The sequence below is a fragment of the Anoplolepis gracilipes genome, chromosome 12 (genome assembly GCF_047496725.1).
Source record: "Anoplolepis gracilipes chromosome 12, ASM4749672v1, whole genome shotgun sequence".
Lineage (NCBI taxonomy): Eukaryota > Metazoa > Arthropoda > Insecta > Hymenoptera > Formicidae > Anoplolepis > Anoplolepis gracilipes.
This window is the reverse complement of record NC_132981.1, coordinates 1488116-1507531: the sequence shown is the minus strand read 5'-3', so window position 1 is coordinate 1507531 and position 19416 is coordinate 1488116. Positions and strand designations below refer to the sequence as shown.

Here is a 19416-nt window from a genome sequence, read left to right as displayed (position 1 = left end):
GGGACATTTTGTTTTGTTCATTAATACAGATTTGTTCAATATCTCCTGGTATCTAAAAAAAAGAGATATTAAAAAAATATTAAATTGCATTTTACTAACATAAAAATTATTACAATTATTATCTCTTAACTACAAATATTGATAACAAACATATATTATCGAACTAATTTTGCAATGCACAAGAATGTCATCTCGGCTTTCAGAAACTGTAGGTTTCCACACTCTTCTGCGATCTGAAGATTTTACACTAATTTTCGTTGATTTAAGAGCTAAAATAACTATTAAGATCCAAATCTAAAGAACCGTTTTACTATCTATAAAGTTATTATATCAAATATTTGAAAACATATAACAATCACCTTTCAATAGATAAATATTAATATCTGAGCAAAAAAAAATGTAATCATTTACCTATATTCACAGATTCCGATTGCATGAGAATCTCATTGAGTTGATCTCCTGTTGACAAATTGTTTTTTAAAAGCTTGTAAATTTTTTAAAAATCCATGATGCAATTAATCTATTTTTGCATCCCAGATATTTCCCAGATATTCTATCAAAATCTCTTTTGATCTAAATATGTGCAAAAAAATTAATCAGCTACTCATTTCATATATGAATGCAATTTAATAATATAAATTCGGAATTTCTACACTTTCATGATTAATATTTTTAACTTAAGTATATTATTACCAATACATATCCGAAATTAGAAGTCAATATCAACTACTTTTTTATTATATTATTAATACATTTTATAATTTGTATCGTGCAATCATTTAAACGTAACTCATATAACTCGTCGCACTTTTTAATTACTTCATCCTTAGAATGTCAATTATAAATTAATCAAATCCTGTATTGTTCCGTAATTTCTAAGTCCGTATACAAATTTTACAATGTTTAAAAGAATTTCGAAACAAACTGCAATTCAATATTTTATAGATGTTTCTAAATAATTTTGAATTCAAATTTTGTATACAAATACCTGCGTTAGTGAAAATGTTTTGTTCAGCTTGATTTATTTTCTTAAGTAGTTAGTAGAATTAATGAATTTTATATCATTATGAAATCTACTAATTTTCTTTGTGAAATTCTTGCTTTATTTTTCTCAAAGTCTTTTTGCGAATTGGGGAAAACAACAAAATATGTTTCTTTGCTGTCATGTGGAAAGAGTTGTACGATATTATGAGAAGTTTGTTCAAAATCGTTTCTGAATGATCTTTTAAAGAGATTTTATATGATCTCTCATTTGATAATATGAAATAAACATTAAAATATACACAAATTATAATAAAAGATGTACAGAGTACCTAATATGTACTTACCTGATATTCAAATTCAAAAGATGAATATCAATTAATGGCACATTAATGATTGATATCTTGTGAAAAGTCCATCATAATGACTTATTTATAAAAGAGTTTGTCTATATACATTTTTCGACAAAATATCTTTTAAATTAAAAATTTTTCTTTCTCAAATTTTATACTCTTTGAAAATGCTTTGCAAACGTTATGTATTGAATTTTCTAATATTTTATTTGATGTTTTCAATTTATTTTTATTTCCTATTTCTAGTAATTCATTATTCTAATTTTTAGTGTCCACTTTTATGCTGGTATATATAGGCATTTCCGTCCGTTTAGCTCGAGCCATATGTTCCCTCCTGTTTCTTTTTACTCTTTGCCTTAGATTCGGTACCAGCAGCCAGGCTGTTTCCTACAGAAAAAAAATGATTTAGCACGAGAACGAGATTCACGCACTGTTTTTAATTTTTAATTTTAACCGATCAAATTTTTTTTACGAAATTCTTTCTGCCTCTTCCTGGCCCTTCTCCCTTCGGGGGGAACATCTTGGTTTCACTTCTTCGTTTTTCTCTTTAAGGGACAGTCTTTTTCTTTCTCCCTCTTTCTGGCCCTTCTCTCTTTGGGGGATCTTCTTGGTTTCACTTCTTCGTTTTTCTCTTTAAGGGACAGTCTTTTTCTTTCTCCCTTTTCCTGGCCCTTCTCCCTTCGGGGGGATCTTCTTCGTTTCACTTCTTCTGCTCCCCGTCCTCTCTCTTCCTCGCTCCACTCACTGTCTCGTTCTTCTTCCCATCATCAATTCTCCCACGTCATCCTCTCTCATCTTTTCACTTCATATTTCCATGCCTTTTCTTGCTCCTCTCCATTTACCCTCCTCCTCCACTCCACTTTAGCCACTTATTAATTTTGCCAGTGCTTAACACAAAATACTTTAAAACTATTTAAAAGTTAACTATACTATTCACACACGTGGCACGTCCTATAATCATTAAAAGATATATATTTAAACGAATTTGTACATAAATGAAGGTTTACATGCGTTTATATGTAAAAAATAGCTAAAATATAAGGCATTTAATTTTTTTCAATATGGCGCACCACTCAAAAAAATCTGAAAAAATTCTGAAATATTTAGCATTTCTATCTCTACAATTGAGAATTTTTTCAAGACGTCACCTTTATTAAAAAATAGGGAAATATTTTTTTGAAATATTAAACAATTTTTTTCAGCTTAAATTTAGCGTCAATAAATTAAAACAAAAATTGTGTCAAATAATCTTATTTGTCTCTAAAACTTCTCAGAGCTACATTTAAGTGCGATAACAACTTGTTGAGAAATAAAATAAAATTCAAAAAAACAGATTTTTTATTCTGCAGATAGAAGGATGGGGGCAGGGAGGGTAAAAATCTTGTCAAAAATGTTTTTTCGGAGAGATTATCATAATTTTTATACTTTTCCACCATTTGAAGCGAGGGGCATTTTCACCATCTTGTCCGGCTATAGCCTTTCTTGGTGTGTCTGAAACCGCCAAAAATAAAACAATGTTTTAAAATTTATATCACTTTATATGGTATATTATATGTTATAATTACAAGAGTTTGTATAATATGTATCGAGAACATTATATGACATTTTAAATAATGTGGTTTAAAGTAAAATATGTTTTATTTTTTTCATATTTTTATCATTTATAAACGTTTATGAAAATGCCACAAAATAACAATCTGAATGATACATATTTAGTTTTTCTCAACCGTGACATATTGCTTTGTGTAATTGGAGTTTGTTTGAATATTTGAAAGTCATCGTAATAGCAAGAATATAGCATACCTCTCCTAGGTTCTTCATCTCTTGACCTTGCTCCTGACGTGCCTGGAATTATTAGAAAAATAATTTTTGTTATTTATATTATTTTAGATAGATAATATATTATAGACCGTGTCATCATAATTATATTGTGGCGTCTAATAAAAAAGATATGTTTTTTTATTTTATTATAGAATGACTTATAAATTTCGTTATGAAAAATTGTTTATAAAATTAGTTAATTAGTGTCTATTATTCTTAAATTAAATATAAAAGTATTTTCTTATAAAAATAAAAGGAAAAAGTACAAGATATATATATATATATATATATGTGTATATATAATAGACACTAATTAACGAATTTTATAAACGATTTTTTATAAAATCTTGTCAAAAATGTTTTTTCGGAGAGATTATCATAATTTTTATATTTTTCCACCATTTGAAGCGAGAGGCATTTTCACCATCTTGTCCGGCTATAGCCTTTCTTGGTGTGTCTGAAACCGCCAAAAATAAAACAATGTTTTAAAATTTATATCACTTTATATGGTATATTATATGTTATAATTACAAGAATTTGTATAATATGTATCGAGAACATTATATGACATTTTAAATAATGTGGTTTAAAGTAAAATATGTTTTATTTTTTTCATATTTTTATCATTTATAAACGTTTATGAAAATGCCACAAAATAACAATCTGAATGATACATATTTAGTTTTTCTCAACCGTGTCATATTGCTTTGTGTAATTGGAGTTTGTTTGAATATTTGAAAGTCATCGTAATAGCAAGAATATAGCATACCTCTCCTAGGTTCTTCATCTCTTGACCTTGCTCCTGACGTGCCTGAAATTATTAGAAAAATAATTTTTGTTATTTATGTTATTTTAGATAGATAATATATTATAGACCGTGTTATCATAATTATATTGTGGCGTCTAATAAAAAAGATATGTTTTTTTATTTTATTATAGAATGACTTATAAATTTCGTTATGAAAAATTGTTTATAAAATTCGTTAATTAGTGTCTATTATTCTTAAATTAAATATAAAAGTATTTTCTTATAAAAATAAAATCAAAAATAACAAGATATATATATATATATATATATATATATATATATATATATATATATATGTGTATGTATAATAGACACTAATTAACGAATTTTATAAACGATTTTTTATAACAACATTTATAAGTCATTCTATAATAAAATAAAAAAACATATCATTTTTATTAGACGCCACAATATAATTATGGTGACACGGTCTATAATATATTATCTATTTAAAGTGATATAAATAACAAAAATTATTTTTCTAATAGTTCCAGGCACGTCAGGAGGAAGGTCAAGAGATGAAGAACCTAGAAAAGGTATGCTATATTCTTGCTATTACGATTTTCAAACATTCGAACAAACTCCAATTACAAAGCAAATGTTACGGTTGAGAAAAACTAAATATATATCATTCAGATTGTCATTTTGTGGAATTTTCATAAACGTTTATTAAATGATAAAAATATAAAAAAAATGAAACATTTTACTTTAAACCACATTATTTAAAATGTCATTTAATATTCTCGATACATATTATACAAACTCTTGTAATTATAACATAATATACCATATAAAGCGATCTGGAACAACTTTTGATCATTAAAGTAACGTCATTTTTTTAATTTAATGTAATAGCAAACGTAAATCTTTCGTTACATGTAGAGCATTCATAGGGCTCAATTGGTCGATTTTTGTCTCTATTCTTATCAAAGTTCTGTGGATTGTTATAATCTTCATTATCTTCATTATGAACCATTTTTTTGTGATTTAGATAGTTAACTAAATAAAAAAAACTTTTTCCACATTCACAAGGAAATTTTATCTGTTCCATGAAGACTTCTGGATGGTGGTTTAGTACCACATGTTTTCTGAGGCTTTCTTTCGCAATAAATGTTTTTTGACAGCACGGACATTGTTCATATATGTACGTTATGTAGTACAATGAAGCCATAATTCTTAAGTCTTCTTTACTAATATTATACTCTCTTAACCAGTGGGATCTAAACTCAGAGTATTCATCAATTTGATTTGACAAAATTGGCAGTTGAAAGATGTGTTTTTGTCAAACCCGAAACATATTGCATAATTTTTTTTCTCGTTCTCTTAATTTTGACGATGATACCGTATACTTTCTGTACTTCAACGCTGTCTTAGCTCCTTCAGATATTGCTCTTTGTCTTTTCGGCCTAATCGTTACCGCTATCTCAGGTTCTTTAAATCTTGGTGTTTTTTCTGACGTGCACTATTTTCCTGTGATTTAAATAATTAGCTAAATAAAAAAAATTTTTTCTACATTCACAAGGAAATTTTCTCTAACGGTGTATAAAAGCTCTCTAAATTAGGTAAACAAATAATAATCCATGAAAATAAGATGTGGAGAGCTAGTAGTTGTATGAGAAATTAATAATAAGAAATTCAAATTTAAAATGTAAATATAAATAATATAACATTTATTAGTGAATAATATCAAAAGAAATATCATAGAGAAAACAAGTGAAAATGTATCGAAAAGCGGACGTTTCGGCTTGACCTTTCAAGCACTCTTCGGCGCAAAAAGTGTAATTCAGATTTACAAAAAAAAAAAGTAAAAGTCGAAATTATTAAAATTGGACATATTCATTCGCATGTTAATAAAGTCTACGGCAAATCATAACGCTCTAAAACGACCCTACGGTTTAAAGTTATTCATTTTAAATCGCATAATGGGATCCGTGTATAGTAGGGAGAGTGGGGTTAGTCGTTACAAATTTTACTTAATAATTTTTAAACTGAATATTTTGAGCCCAGAGTTTTAAAAAATTATACTATTGGTTTGGTATAACATTGTAGAATGTTCCAATTTTTTTTCCATTCTCGCCTAAATATTAACATATGTTATAAATAATAAAATATGAGAGCATGTTTTTTGTAACAAAATGTCCCCTGGTAATAGTTGTTACAGTTGGGGAGGTAAGTTGTTACAGTTGTCAAATGAGTTAAAAAAAGAAAAAATTGATGCTATAATAATGATTGTATTGTACCACTTACTGAAGTGACTTATATTTCTTACGTCCTTTTGTCCTTTCATACTGTGTCGTCTAAATATCACTACTGATAGTGGATTAATGACAGTAAAAAACTCATTTTTATTTAAGAAAATATTTTATTTATGAATATATTTTATTTATGAAAAAATAATAAATTGTTGGAAATGATATAATGTATTAGTAGTATTATAAGACAAAAAAAATATTGTCTGATACTTCAGTGATATAATTATTTAAGCAGGAAAATAGAATCAGAATTTTAACACGCACTCAGTAAATACAAAGTAACAATAATATAATTGTTTAGTTATAATTTCCCACTCAATAATATAACTACAACATAACATGCCTTTTATATAACACTTATATTATTCAGTGAGAAATTATAACTAAACAGTTATATTATTGTTACTTTGTGTTTACTGGGCTCTTACTAAATAATTGCGTTTTAATCAAAATCAGAGTTGCAGTTGTCGCAAACATAAAACACTTCGTTGTGCATGTGCCCATCTCTTACAATGGGTGCACTGCATCCACCCTTTGACTGTGACTAGGGCTTTAAACATTTTAAGCAGACACAGTTTTCATCTTCTTCATCGCTTGAGCTGAACAAAGATTTTTTACGTTTTCTAGATTAGTGTTTAGATTTAGCAGAGCTGAAAGAAGTAGATTTAATAATCTTAAAAATCTATATAATTTATAAATATTTATAATATTTATCATGATCAATCGTGTTAAAAAAAATATGATATCACTTTACGCAGCTTTTGCAGAAATCTTTAAATGCGTTGATAGGACATCAAAAAGTTCGATATATCCTGTTTAAATTCCTCTTCCTCGACATTCAACGTAAGTAGCTTCAGCATAAAGATCACACGGATAGCTTATATTTAGCGTCTGTCTTTATCTTGGCGTCCATCTTTTCTTTCGTAAACGAATCGGTGTTGTGACCCATTCGGATCAGTACGACAATAAGTGTCTCGTGATAGAGATCTATCAGCTTTTTGATGCCATCGTCACATACATCTGTGCTCGAAAAGATGTAGAAGACGAGCTCGCACAATGAATGGCAGAACAGACAATTTTGGAAATCCACAAATTTAATATCGTTTACGCGACCGTTCCTCATCTCGATGAAACATTATGTTATTTACCCAGAAATCCATATGGGCGATGGTGGACCATGGTTCGTCGTCGGCGTACACAATGTCCCATATACTGTTCTTCTGCGTATAGTCTATCGCTGCTATGCACCGATCGATGTAAACGGCTACCTGCGGATCTTCCGCTATCCTCTTCAATATGCCACTATGTTGGTTTTCGAACTCCTGATTTTGCGATTCTATATACTTTGTACATTGCTTCAGCAGTTTAAAGTACTCTGGTTGCTTGTATTTGATGACTATTCCTAGTGAGTGAAATCTTGCTATTGCCCGTACAGCGACTTTCGAGTGTTCAAAACCACATCCTGCTCGCCGAAAATAAAAAAGGCAAGTGAATATCATTAACTGATTAAACATATTTTAATTTCTCATAATCTAAAGTACTACAATCTATATCTTAAATCTTAAATAAAACCATATTCTTATTTTAAGAATATACTACTTCATTACTTGAATCTTCATTACTTGAAGTCGGAGTCGGACTCTTTACTTTTTTCTTCGTTTTTTAAATGACATTTTTGGATCTTTTTGTCTTTCTTACGTTTTATAGTGATATTTGAAGCATTGTTTTCTAACTTATCATGTTTAGAATCAACTAAATTATTTTGCTGAAATATTCCATTTCTTATATTTGTTGCATTATCTGATGATTAAGTAATTTGTTCAATATAAGTATTTATAAACTGCTCAGCCTCATCATAATTATCTGAACATTTAGATAAATAAATATTAAGACATTACATATTTGCAGATTATTTTACATGTAGTAAGTTTGCATATGTTTTAAGAATACGAGTATAATATACCTTCTGTATATAGAATACCATTAACATCAAATTTTTGCATGACGACTGAGAGACTGCATTAGATTTCACATGCTTTAAATTTAACATCTGATGTGGTTTTTGACCAATAACAAACTGAATTATTATCTGTTAACCAGATAAGAGGGATGACTGCATATTCTTTCTGAGTGTCTTTTAAAAATTGCACTATTGCATACATATTTATTTCGGGTAGTAGGATTTATATCGTGTTTTTTTCTCTATTATGTGTGTGGTTTAGTATATTGAGAAAATATGTTCAAAATTAATATTATAAAACTATTAATATTAAAATGATAATAACATTTACAAAAATTCAACTATCTCAATTATAATTTATCAACTCACAATCAGTTTTATTTATATTATAAATAGTTCAAATTTTTAGTAATGTTTTAAAGAAATTCTTCATATAATTCGAATAATGAAAGTATTTCTCTCGCAATCTATCTTTACAATGTATATAGTTATACAAACAAGCGTTGCCTTAATGTATACGTTATTGCTTAAATCTGATTTTTTTTCTATAAAAGTAATGATATGAAGAAAATGCGTTAATTGAGAATAAGTAGAATATTATTATAATATTATGCTATGTTATATCATATTTATTATATTATGTATTAGATTATATACAGGGTGTCCCAGAGCACTTGTGCCAACGCTCGTGAGCAGGTAGGGCACAGTAAACTGAGCAAAAAGTCTTATACCATTTTGCAATTTTCGCCATAATTATTAAAATATTAATTAAAAACGGTCAGCGTATAAGCGCGCGCCGCATATAGCGCTCAGCATACCCTGAGCGTTTTTAATTCATAGTTCAATAATTATTGCTGCTCACGAGCGTTGGCACAAGTGCTCTGGGACACTCTGTATATATAATTTAATAATGCGTATAATATGATTGTGTATTTTACTTTAAAACATTTATGTATATATATTTCTTATACATAATATTCATATATGTATATAAAACTCACAAAATATAATTACAAGATATTTTTAGCTAGAGAATTTTTGAAAACACAATATATATGAATATACATATATATATATATATATATATATATATATATATAGAAAAATATATATATATATATATATATAATTCACAAAATATACTTACAAGATATTTTTAGCTAGAGAATTTTTGAAAGCATAATATATATGAATAAAGATTAAGATAATTAAAGTAATTAACAGTAAACAAAAAATTTAATGTGATAAAACATAACCCTACTATATACACATATATTACATAATTATTACACATATTACAAAACAATAAAATGAATGATGACATGAAAATTGATTACATGATTACAAGAAATTTATTACAACAAATTTTGTCGCATTAAATTTTTTTGTTTAATATAATATATCTAATTATATTATACTCTATCGTTTACTTATTTTAATATTATATGTCTTGACTTACTTTATTCAGTAAATTACTCGATAAAAATGTTTTTATTTCTGGTACGTAATACGCAACAACTTTTTCGATAATAATTCCACAAGTACTTGATGATTATCATTGGCTGACATCGAGAAAGTGTATCATTAGATCGTGATGCATTCACACAATCGCGACTTGTATTATGTATAGCAAGTATTGTGAAGATCCAGAAACAAGCAGGACATGCATAAATATAACTTACAAATTTATGTTTTCGATTGCTAATCATTCGATGCGACAGCTGGCAAAGAAGCGGAGCAGTGATGTTACTAAGTGCATTACTGATTTACTACCGGCACTTCAGATGACTCAACAACAGTTACATTGACTGCAGTTTGATTTTTATATTTGGAAGGGTTCCAAACAATCTACGCTGAATATCTAATGACTAGATAACTATACAAGGATATTTTCTTATTCAAAATCAAGCCGAATTGATTTGATAATCAAGCACTCAATTTCGCAGATGATTGGTTGATTCTCTAGGATGGTCAATATCAGTAGCGATCCGTGCAAAGAGTCTCATTTAACTAACTTGGTTGCAACAGTTGTATTGAAGCATTTATTGAGAGCAAGAGTTCGATACAACCGACAAAAAAGCTTGGACAAGTTATATCGAAGAGAAATTTTTATTTCTAGAATGTGTTTATGTGCTTCGATAGTTTGACACTGGAACTGTAAGATGTCAGCTGAACTCCACAATTTACTGATGCTTCCTGATTGATGAGTGAGATTATGCAAGCATAATATATCTCAGAGGTTAAAAATAAAAATCCAAACAAAACGCCTAACTGCTTACATCCTTACTGCTTATGACGACCAAGGTATTGCATCAAATAATTGTTACTATTTGAAGCTAAGCTGTTATTTTTTTCACCAGGCTAATAGCGTACATAATCCGAATTTGATCAAGATGTGTTTACTCATTTGTAATTGATTATGCTTTGTTAAATTCAAAGTCATCTATTTAAGAAGAGAAAAGTTTTATGTGGCGCATTGTAACTGGTGATTAAAAGTGGATTTATTTTGATAACCCCAAATGAAAAAAATCATGGATGAACTCCAGTCACATTAACGCCAAAACGGAATATTCATATAAAGTTTTGCTCTGCTGAGACCAGGAAGGCGTACTTTATTACGAGCTACTGCAACTGAATGAAACAGTTACGGTTGACGGCTATCAACAATAATTGTATCAATTGAACCATGAATTGATGTGAAAATGTCCATCAGTAGTCAATAATCGGTGCAAAGTAATTCTTTTGCATGACAACGCACAACCACATGTTGCAAGAACCGTGAAAGAAACACTATTGGAGCTGGAATGGAAAGTTCTTTCGTACTCAGCCTATTCTCCAGACTTGGCTCCATCGGATTACTTTTTCCGATCGATGCAACACGCGCTCGCCGATACATACTTCTCCAATTACGAACAAGTTCAAAAATGAGTGGATGGCTTGCTTCAAAAAACAACTCATTCTATCGTCGTAAAAACCAACTTTTATCAGAAAGATGGTAAAAAGTAATAGAAAACATTGGAAAATATTTTGATTGATGTATTAATTAATTTTCTTATTAAAATAAATGCATTTTTTAACAACAAAAAGCTGGCGAAAACTAAGTTTAACATCTATATGAAAGACTTATGTAATTAACAGATCCAGTGGTCATTTTTTGATGCACGGATTATTTATTTAGCAAAGAAAATTCTGTAAATCACATCTTTTAAGGATTGTCTCTGCACAAGCTGTTGCAATGCGAGTTTACGTAGGCTCGTGTAGCTAGTGAAAAACATAATTTGTTCCAAGAACAACCTCTGTTTGTCATAGCAGACGGCATCATTACAGAGATTAATGAGCAATTTTCCATTCGATCTTCGAATCACATCGTCGAGACTCTTCCTGCAAATCTGGGATATACTACACTGTACCGTGTATCACTTCATTGCCAATGTGGACACAAGATAGAAGATTTTTATTTCTGTCTTTGTCTGCCTCAGAATGGTTAATTTGCGTTAATTTGGAAATAATCTCTGACTATATTTTTGGCAGCATTTTCGATGTTTTGTGTTTCGCCGAGATCTCTGCGACTGTATTCAACGGAACACCCAAGTAAAATATAATCAATGAATCCAGCAATCAACTTAAATAGTCAACTTTTACATTGCTAGACAACTTTTGGTAACATTGGCCACGCTAATATTTGCATGGACTAAATTTGAAAATTTACGATCCAAGTGATGGAGGACAATTCTTTCCGAATCAGCATCTGTTTGATGTACTCTGAGCTGATTCTATTTTATTATTGCGTGAGTCGTCCAGATTTATCTTGCAAACGATAATCAAATATGCATAGTGACAGGATGGATGATTACAACAGTGTTCAAATGACCCGCAACAAAAATTATTCTCTCGTTTGCGTACAATGAATGAGTTCACGACGGAGAATGTTTCAATTAGAAGCATCTTTGGCGGCTTCAAATATATTATTAAAATTATGCGTATAATTACATACACTTTAGTTATTAAATCTTAATGTAATTACTATGATAAGTATCAGCGTTATTTTTAATAAGATTTTATTCTGCAAACGCATGTATCTATTTAACACACTCTATACTGAACACAAGCCGTCGAAAAATTCATTTAACTACGTTTACTTTTATTGACAACAGTCTCATTTGAATTAGAATTTGATTCTTTATAACTAAAAAGCAGCGATCATAAGAAAGCTAGCAACGTTATAACATTTTATAAAACATTGCGTACGCTATACAGTATATTTTGTCATGTTAATTTTGTTAAGTGTGACATGACGAGCAAGATGGCGTGTTTGAAATTATTAAATTACAAATAAATACAATAAAAAATCATAATATTTATTAAAAACTTTATAACTCGATAATGTGAAATGCATTGTGCATTTACTCGATGTCTAAACTGCACGCAAGTAATAATGTTTGCAATAATTAGCTAAATAATTACATTGTACAAGAAAATTTGTAATTTTATAATAGTTATAAATTGTAATTTTAGATGATAAAAAAGGAAGAGAATGAAACTTTCAAACAAAGATATTAAAAACAAATAATAACTTTTGCTCAAAAGTGCAAAAATTTACTATTCTTAAAATTAAAGATTTGAGACTTAGAAAGTTTCGGTCTCTTTTTAAAAAATATATACGTAACAAATATACAAGATTGATTTTCGCAATGTAACACTATTACTTACGATTAGAAACGAATTACGAATAGAATTATCTACAAAAAGGATAATTTTGAGCTTAAAGGAACTGAGCTTTTTATGCAAATTTTATAAACCAATTAAAATATATATAGACAAATATATATTTATAAAGTGCACAATCGTATTATGCGTTAAATACAACAACTTATATATTTAAACGTAATACATACACATATATAATAAAAAAATAAAATAAATGTTATAGTGTTTATAATTTCTACTTTGTATATCATTATTTATGTAAAAAAGACAGATTTAAGCAATAACATATTTATATATTGTTCATATTTAAAATATGCACAAGTGTTAATTAAAATACGCAAGTGTTAATAAAATATTGTTAATATGTAAAAACTTACTATTTTCTATACTATACGTAGACTAATTTAGAGAATTAGTAAAATCTTGTAAAATAATTTTTTTAAATTGTTTACAAATGTTCAGATTAATAGTCCGACCATTAGAATGCTCTTTTTCATAAATAGGATGTTTTTTATTTGTTACTTTTACTATTTTAGCTAAATGGAAATTTTGTTCGCTTTTTCTTTTAATTATTTGAGCTAATGGTTGTTCATCTTTACGGTTTGATTTCAAAATAATTTGTAAATAGTTTTTAAATAAAAAAGCACTAAAATTGTCTAACGAGCCATAAATTTTTATATCTTCAGAAAAATGCAATAAATTATGAACGTTATGAAATATATTTTCTACGCTATATAAAATTTTAAATGTGTTCACAAAATACAAAAGAAGATTAGAAGTATAATCAATTAAATGTGAATATTTTGGAGACGTTAATATAATCATTGTAACATGTAAACTAAGGAAATTTATATATCTATCATTATTTAATATTTTTCTAAGCACAACAGGCCCAGTATAAAACAAAAATTGTCTAAATTCAGTAGCTTTCCATCTTCTTGCTTTAAATGATGATCGAGGTTTACGATTAAATTCTACTGGAATATTTTTGGTTTGTTTAATTAAATTAGAAGATATATTTGCAACGTCTTTATATGGTAACTTTACATGTGGTTTTCTAGAACACCATAAATTTACTATTAGTTTTTTTACGATACCAAGACAAACTAAATGCGTATAATCCAAAGGGAAAGACTTAATCATCTCAAGATCGGGGATCTGCTCTAATTAACTAGTGCCAGTGTGATGTTCTTCTTGGACATTTAATCTGTAACAAGTATCTGTTCTTAAACGTAAATGATTTGTATTAGGAAAGCAGACACGATTATAAATATAAGCATCTTCCTCATAACATTTGGTACACGAATAATAACTCATATCACCAATTGTGTAAGTAATATAAGCTTTTGCTACTACATCACATATAAAATGAGAAATTTTGACAGAATAATGTTTCGTATTAATAACAATACCAATATTATAATTTATTGATATATCTTTAACAAAATCTCTTAAAAAACAGTTAGCGTTTTTAGGTTTTTCATAGCCATAAATGCCAATCATTTCTACATTACTATGATATTTGACAAGTCGACATAAAATGGAATAAACTTAACTTTTAGAACTTTTTGCTAGCGGCAAACCATCTATATTAATTGCAAGTTTTATAATTCCAGTATTCTTGGAAAAATCGTTTAAATTATATATAAGATTTTTTATACAATTTTCTATTCCAAAATGATAATATTGACCAGGTTCAATAACTTTGCTCACAATTGTATGACAAGTTTCTAAAAGACTTCGAATATCAGTAGGTAATTCACGAATGAGAAATTTTAACAATTTTAATAAACCATTTAATGCTGTATGTGAAACATTATATTTTAATGACCACTGTTTTAAATGTAATTGTATGTCTTCTTTTAAATTAATTATAAAATTATTTTCTTCAGTGTTATGAGGAAGATTCTTATATTGATCAAAGTTGACTAATAATTCTAAGTCTGAAGAAAGTGAAAGATTTTCATCAGATTTATAATTCGACAATAGATCTGATTCTAAAGTACTATCTTCAGAAAATTTTGATTATGTACTACTTGAAGAGATATTTGTATTTGGTTCAAAAGCGAATCTTTTTATAACAATTTCAGGACAGTTATTAAAAAAGACTTCTTCTTCGAGAATCTTTCTCTTTGCTCTCATATAATGTTTTTTTAATGAGTACTGTAATAATACAATAGTGCGATATATAATTGCGATATTATAGATTTATTATTAGTGATTTCACGACATATGTATGATAAAGTTGAAGTTTTTGATATTAATTATAATACATTTTACTTTGTCGATTAATTATATAGTTTTGCTATCGCGACCATTAGTGCGTTATAACAGTACAAAAAAACTATATAATATTTTATTTTGAGATACCAGCATGAAACTTGGTACATATATAATATCAAAAAATATATGGGAAACAAAAATCCGTTGAGACACAAACTGTGTCTGATATATTTTTGGCGGTACCTAAAAATGGCGACAAGAAAATAGTTTTTTCTAAATAACTCGAAAACGGTAAGAGATATAAAAAATATTGTTTCTATAAAAAATGTTCAGAACAAAAAAATACACATTTTTTGTACGGTCAAAAACAAAACCGCTATTTTAATTAAATGTCGACACAAATATTAGTTTAAAAAAAAATTGTTGAAAATAACTACGGTTCTGCTAATTATAATTGGCATTGTATTTTATAAACTTCTGAATGTTAATACTATTTTTGAAGAGTAGAGAATGGAATAAAATTCATTTGTGAGAAATATTTAAAACTATATTTATCATTTAGGTTATCATTTAAACTGGCTGATTGGTAGGCCTATGTTTCAGTTACAATGGCTGTGTTCATCAAAGAAAGCAAATCAATAAGCGCTTAATGATTCTCTTAGCAGTTCAGGTCTTAATGAATGCCATAGTTCACATTCATTTTGGTCTCTTGTCTCTCGTTCATTTTTTTCCCTATTTTCTGCGTTTTCTGACAACCTTTCTATATGATTTATTTAAAGTTGTTTATATACGTCTGGTGGAAGATCTGACTTTTTTGATTGTGGGCCATAATGATGATCTGTTTCTGTCTCTCGTTTAAATTGTTTAGATCTGCCATCCTCTTCTCGGGATTTATTATCGAAATAATGATAACAAAGTAAAAATAAAAAGCTTGGTAATTATTTCCGAATGTTTGCATCATGATACCATTGCATTTCATGTTTTTCAAAGACATTTAATTAAATTTATAAAAACTAATTTAATAAACATTAAAAAAATTATTTACTTTTCTGATGGGGCAAGTGCACAGTACAAAAATAAAAAAAATTTCATCAATTTATGTCACCACGAAGAAGACTTTGGCATAACAGTAGAATGGCACTTCTTCCCGACGTCGCATGGCAAAGGACCGTGTGATGGTTTGGGTGGAACTTTAAAAAGATTAGCTTCTAGAACTAGCCTTCATTAATTTTGAATTTATTTATTCACTTATTTAAAGTTTGATCAACCTACATTTCTTTTCTTACTTTCAGTTTCATTAACACATGATCGTATTATGACCGCAATTATTCGTTTTCTTTATTTCATATTATTCATATTATTAATCTTATTATTTATTATTATCGAAATATAATCAATCATATTATAAACAATCTTATCATTATTATTATTTTATGGAATAATAAATATTAGTCGATTATTATATTTTTTAGCTTTTCTCTCACTTACTGATAGGTATACAGTACGACGCCGCGGACCAAGCGTCCGCGGAGCGCATCGTGCAGTACAAATTAATTTATTCCATACAGATGGAATCAAATGACCATTCTAAAAAAATATTATTTTTATAGAAAATGAAACGAGGAATACGATGGTATTTTTTTTTAATTTTTAAACTGATAGCCTCGAATAGTAAAATGACTTTAAATACTTTAATTGTTTATAATAATTACAAGTTAACAACAAATATAATAATAATCGATATTAAAATGAAGATAATTCTATTACCTTGAAAATGAGTCCAAGTTGAACTCTGTACGATGAATAGAAACGGAGTTATCGCGATTTTATATAAGTGCCTAATCAGCGAGTTTTCAAAATTTTAACCATCTGTATCTTCGAAAATATTGACAAAAAAAAATATGCCAAAATACGTGTTGGCTTATTTTGTATAAGAAACGCGTAAAAAATTTTTGAAGCAAATAAAAAAAGTAACTCAATATTTTTTACAAAATCCGTTTGACTTGTAAAAGAATGTCTCACATGCGTAAGCACTTGTTGAGTATTATACTGCACAACAACTCCCCAATTCTAACATTGTAAGAACCTCATAGGCCAATATTAAGGCGCTTTCCACCTATTTCTTTGCAGATTATCGAATTAAACGCTTCTGCAGGATTGTTTGTCAAACTTAACAACAAACTATCGGAATAAGCACTCAAATGCCAGACAGCACTTTCGATTTTGTCATACAAAACCGTGCAATTTTAAATATGGCACATAATTTTGAATTTTTTTACGGTTTTATGCATAATATTCCCTCGCTCATATCTATATTATTCCATGCGAATAAAAATAAAAATTATTAGTACTATTGCACATATATGTAGTTAATATTCAAAATAACTGCTATATTTTCTATACTCTTTTTGTTAATAACTTTTAATAAATAACGAGGGACGGCCAAAATCTTCTGAAGGTCAGTCAGGAGGGTGGCAACATATGTCAAGGTCAAGGTCATTAGGACTGCCTCCCCTAAACGTAAGTTTTACCATAATGTGTAATAAATGAAACTTTTTTTGTTAATAACTTGTAGACGAAAGATTTGTTTGTCGGGATTTCAAGAGGATATGTGTGTATATAAATGTGTGTTCTGGTTTTTCATTCTAAACGTTAATATTTATTGCGAATCGTATTTTGTTCGGAGGTTCTCGCTCTTCTTAATATACGGTGATTCCAGGAAAAAATCCGTCTCTTCTCGTATCGCGCTCTTTTATACCGAACAGTACCAAAAAGTCTCCCCATCTAAAAAATAGGACCAATTACCTGTCAAATCACGGATCACCGTGATTTGTTGTCGGCGCGTTGGTGAGAGTCACACTTTACGCATTCGGGCTTCGACTCTCGATGTGATGACTCAGAGAGACGGCCTGAAATCAAAACATAAATACGACCGTTACGGTCTCCGCGTTGTTTAGAATTTTTAAATCGCCTACATAACAAACCTTTGGGATAGACTGATTCCATATCTCATCGTCTATGCTGTTAGAGAAAAGATAAAACGATTTCATTAAGAATCCATTATTACGCAATATAAAATAAGTATAATTATATACTTATTGATTAATAATTAACTTGTCTTGATATACATTACTTACGGAGTGCTGCTGCCTCTTTCTGTTTACATTTACATATTAAATCCAATCGTGTCGGACAAAATATGATATCACTTTATGCAGCTTTTGGAGAAATCTTTAATTGCTTTGATAGGACATCAAAAAGTTCGATATATCCTGTTTAAATTCCTCTTCCTCGACATTCAACGTAAGTAGCTTCAGCATAAAGATCACACGGATAGCTCATACTTAGCGTCTGTCTTTATCTTGGCGTCCATCTTTTCTTTCGTAAACGACTCGGTGTTGTCACTCATTCGGATCAGTACGGCAATAAGTATCTCGTGATAGAGATCTATCATCTTTTTGATGCCATCGTCACATACATTTGTGCTCGAAAAGATGTAGAAGACGAGCTCGCACAATGAATGGCAGAACAGACAATTTTGGAAGTTCACAAATTTAATATCGTTTACGCGACCGTTCCTCATCTCGATGAAACATTATGTTATTCACCCAGAAATCCATATGGGCGATGGTGGACCATGGTTCGTCGTCGGCGTACACAATGTCCCATATACTGTTCTTCTGCGTATAGTCTATCGCTGCTATGCACCGATCAATATAAACGGCTATCCCCGGATCTTCCGCTATCCTCTTCAATATGCCACTATGTTGGTTTTCAAACTCCTGATTTTGCGATTCTATATACTTTGTACGTTGCTTCAGCAGTTTAAAGTATTCTGGTTGCTTGTATTTGATGACTATTCCTAGTGAGTAAAATCTTGCTATTGCCCGTACAGCGACTTTCAAGTGTTCAAAACCACATCCTGCTCGCCGAAAATAAAAAAGGCAAGTGAATATCATTAAATGATTAAACATATTGTAATTTCTTATCTAAAGTACTACAATCTATATCTTAAATCTTAAATAAACAATGACACACCGAAAAAAATCATTTCTTTATTTTAAGAATATACTACTTATTTTAGAGGAAGATATTCTAAAAATAAGTAGTATATTGTTCGCTCGAATACGATTTTACGCATCGTGTGTGTCACGAATTTCTTCATTTGTGTCACGTTTCGGGCCGTCTCTGTGAGAGATAAGGAGTTTACCGCACACGCGCGTGTGTCGAGGGACATACAAAAAGGCCGAGCAGCCCGTTGGTCGGAATTATTAAGCCGCCGGTGGTCTCTCTCTGTTGTGATGAACTAGA

The 19416-nt window shown here is 29.2% G+C and overlaps 2 pseudogenes; both read right to left on the bottom strand.

Moving 5' to 3' along the window:
- Window positions 1-6988: 6988 nt before the first annotated feature.
- On the bottom strand, window positions 6989-7729 carry LOC140672019 (uncharacterized; annotated as a pseudogene).
- A 10531-nt stretch (window positions 7730-18260) lies between these two features.
- LOC140672018 (uncharacterized) lies at window positions 18261-19079 on the bottom strand (annotated as a pseudogene).
- Window positions 19080-19416: the final 337 nt, after the last annotated feature.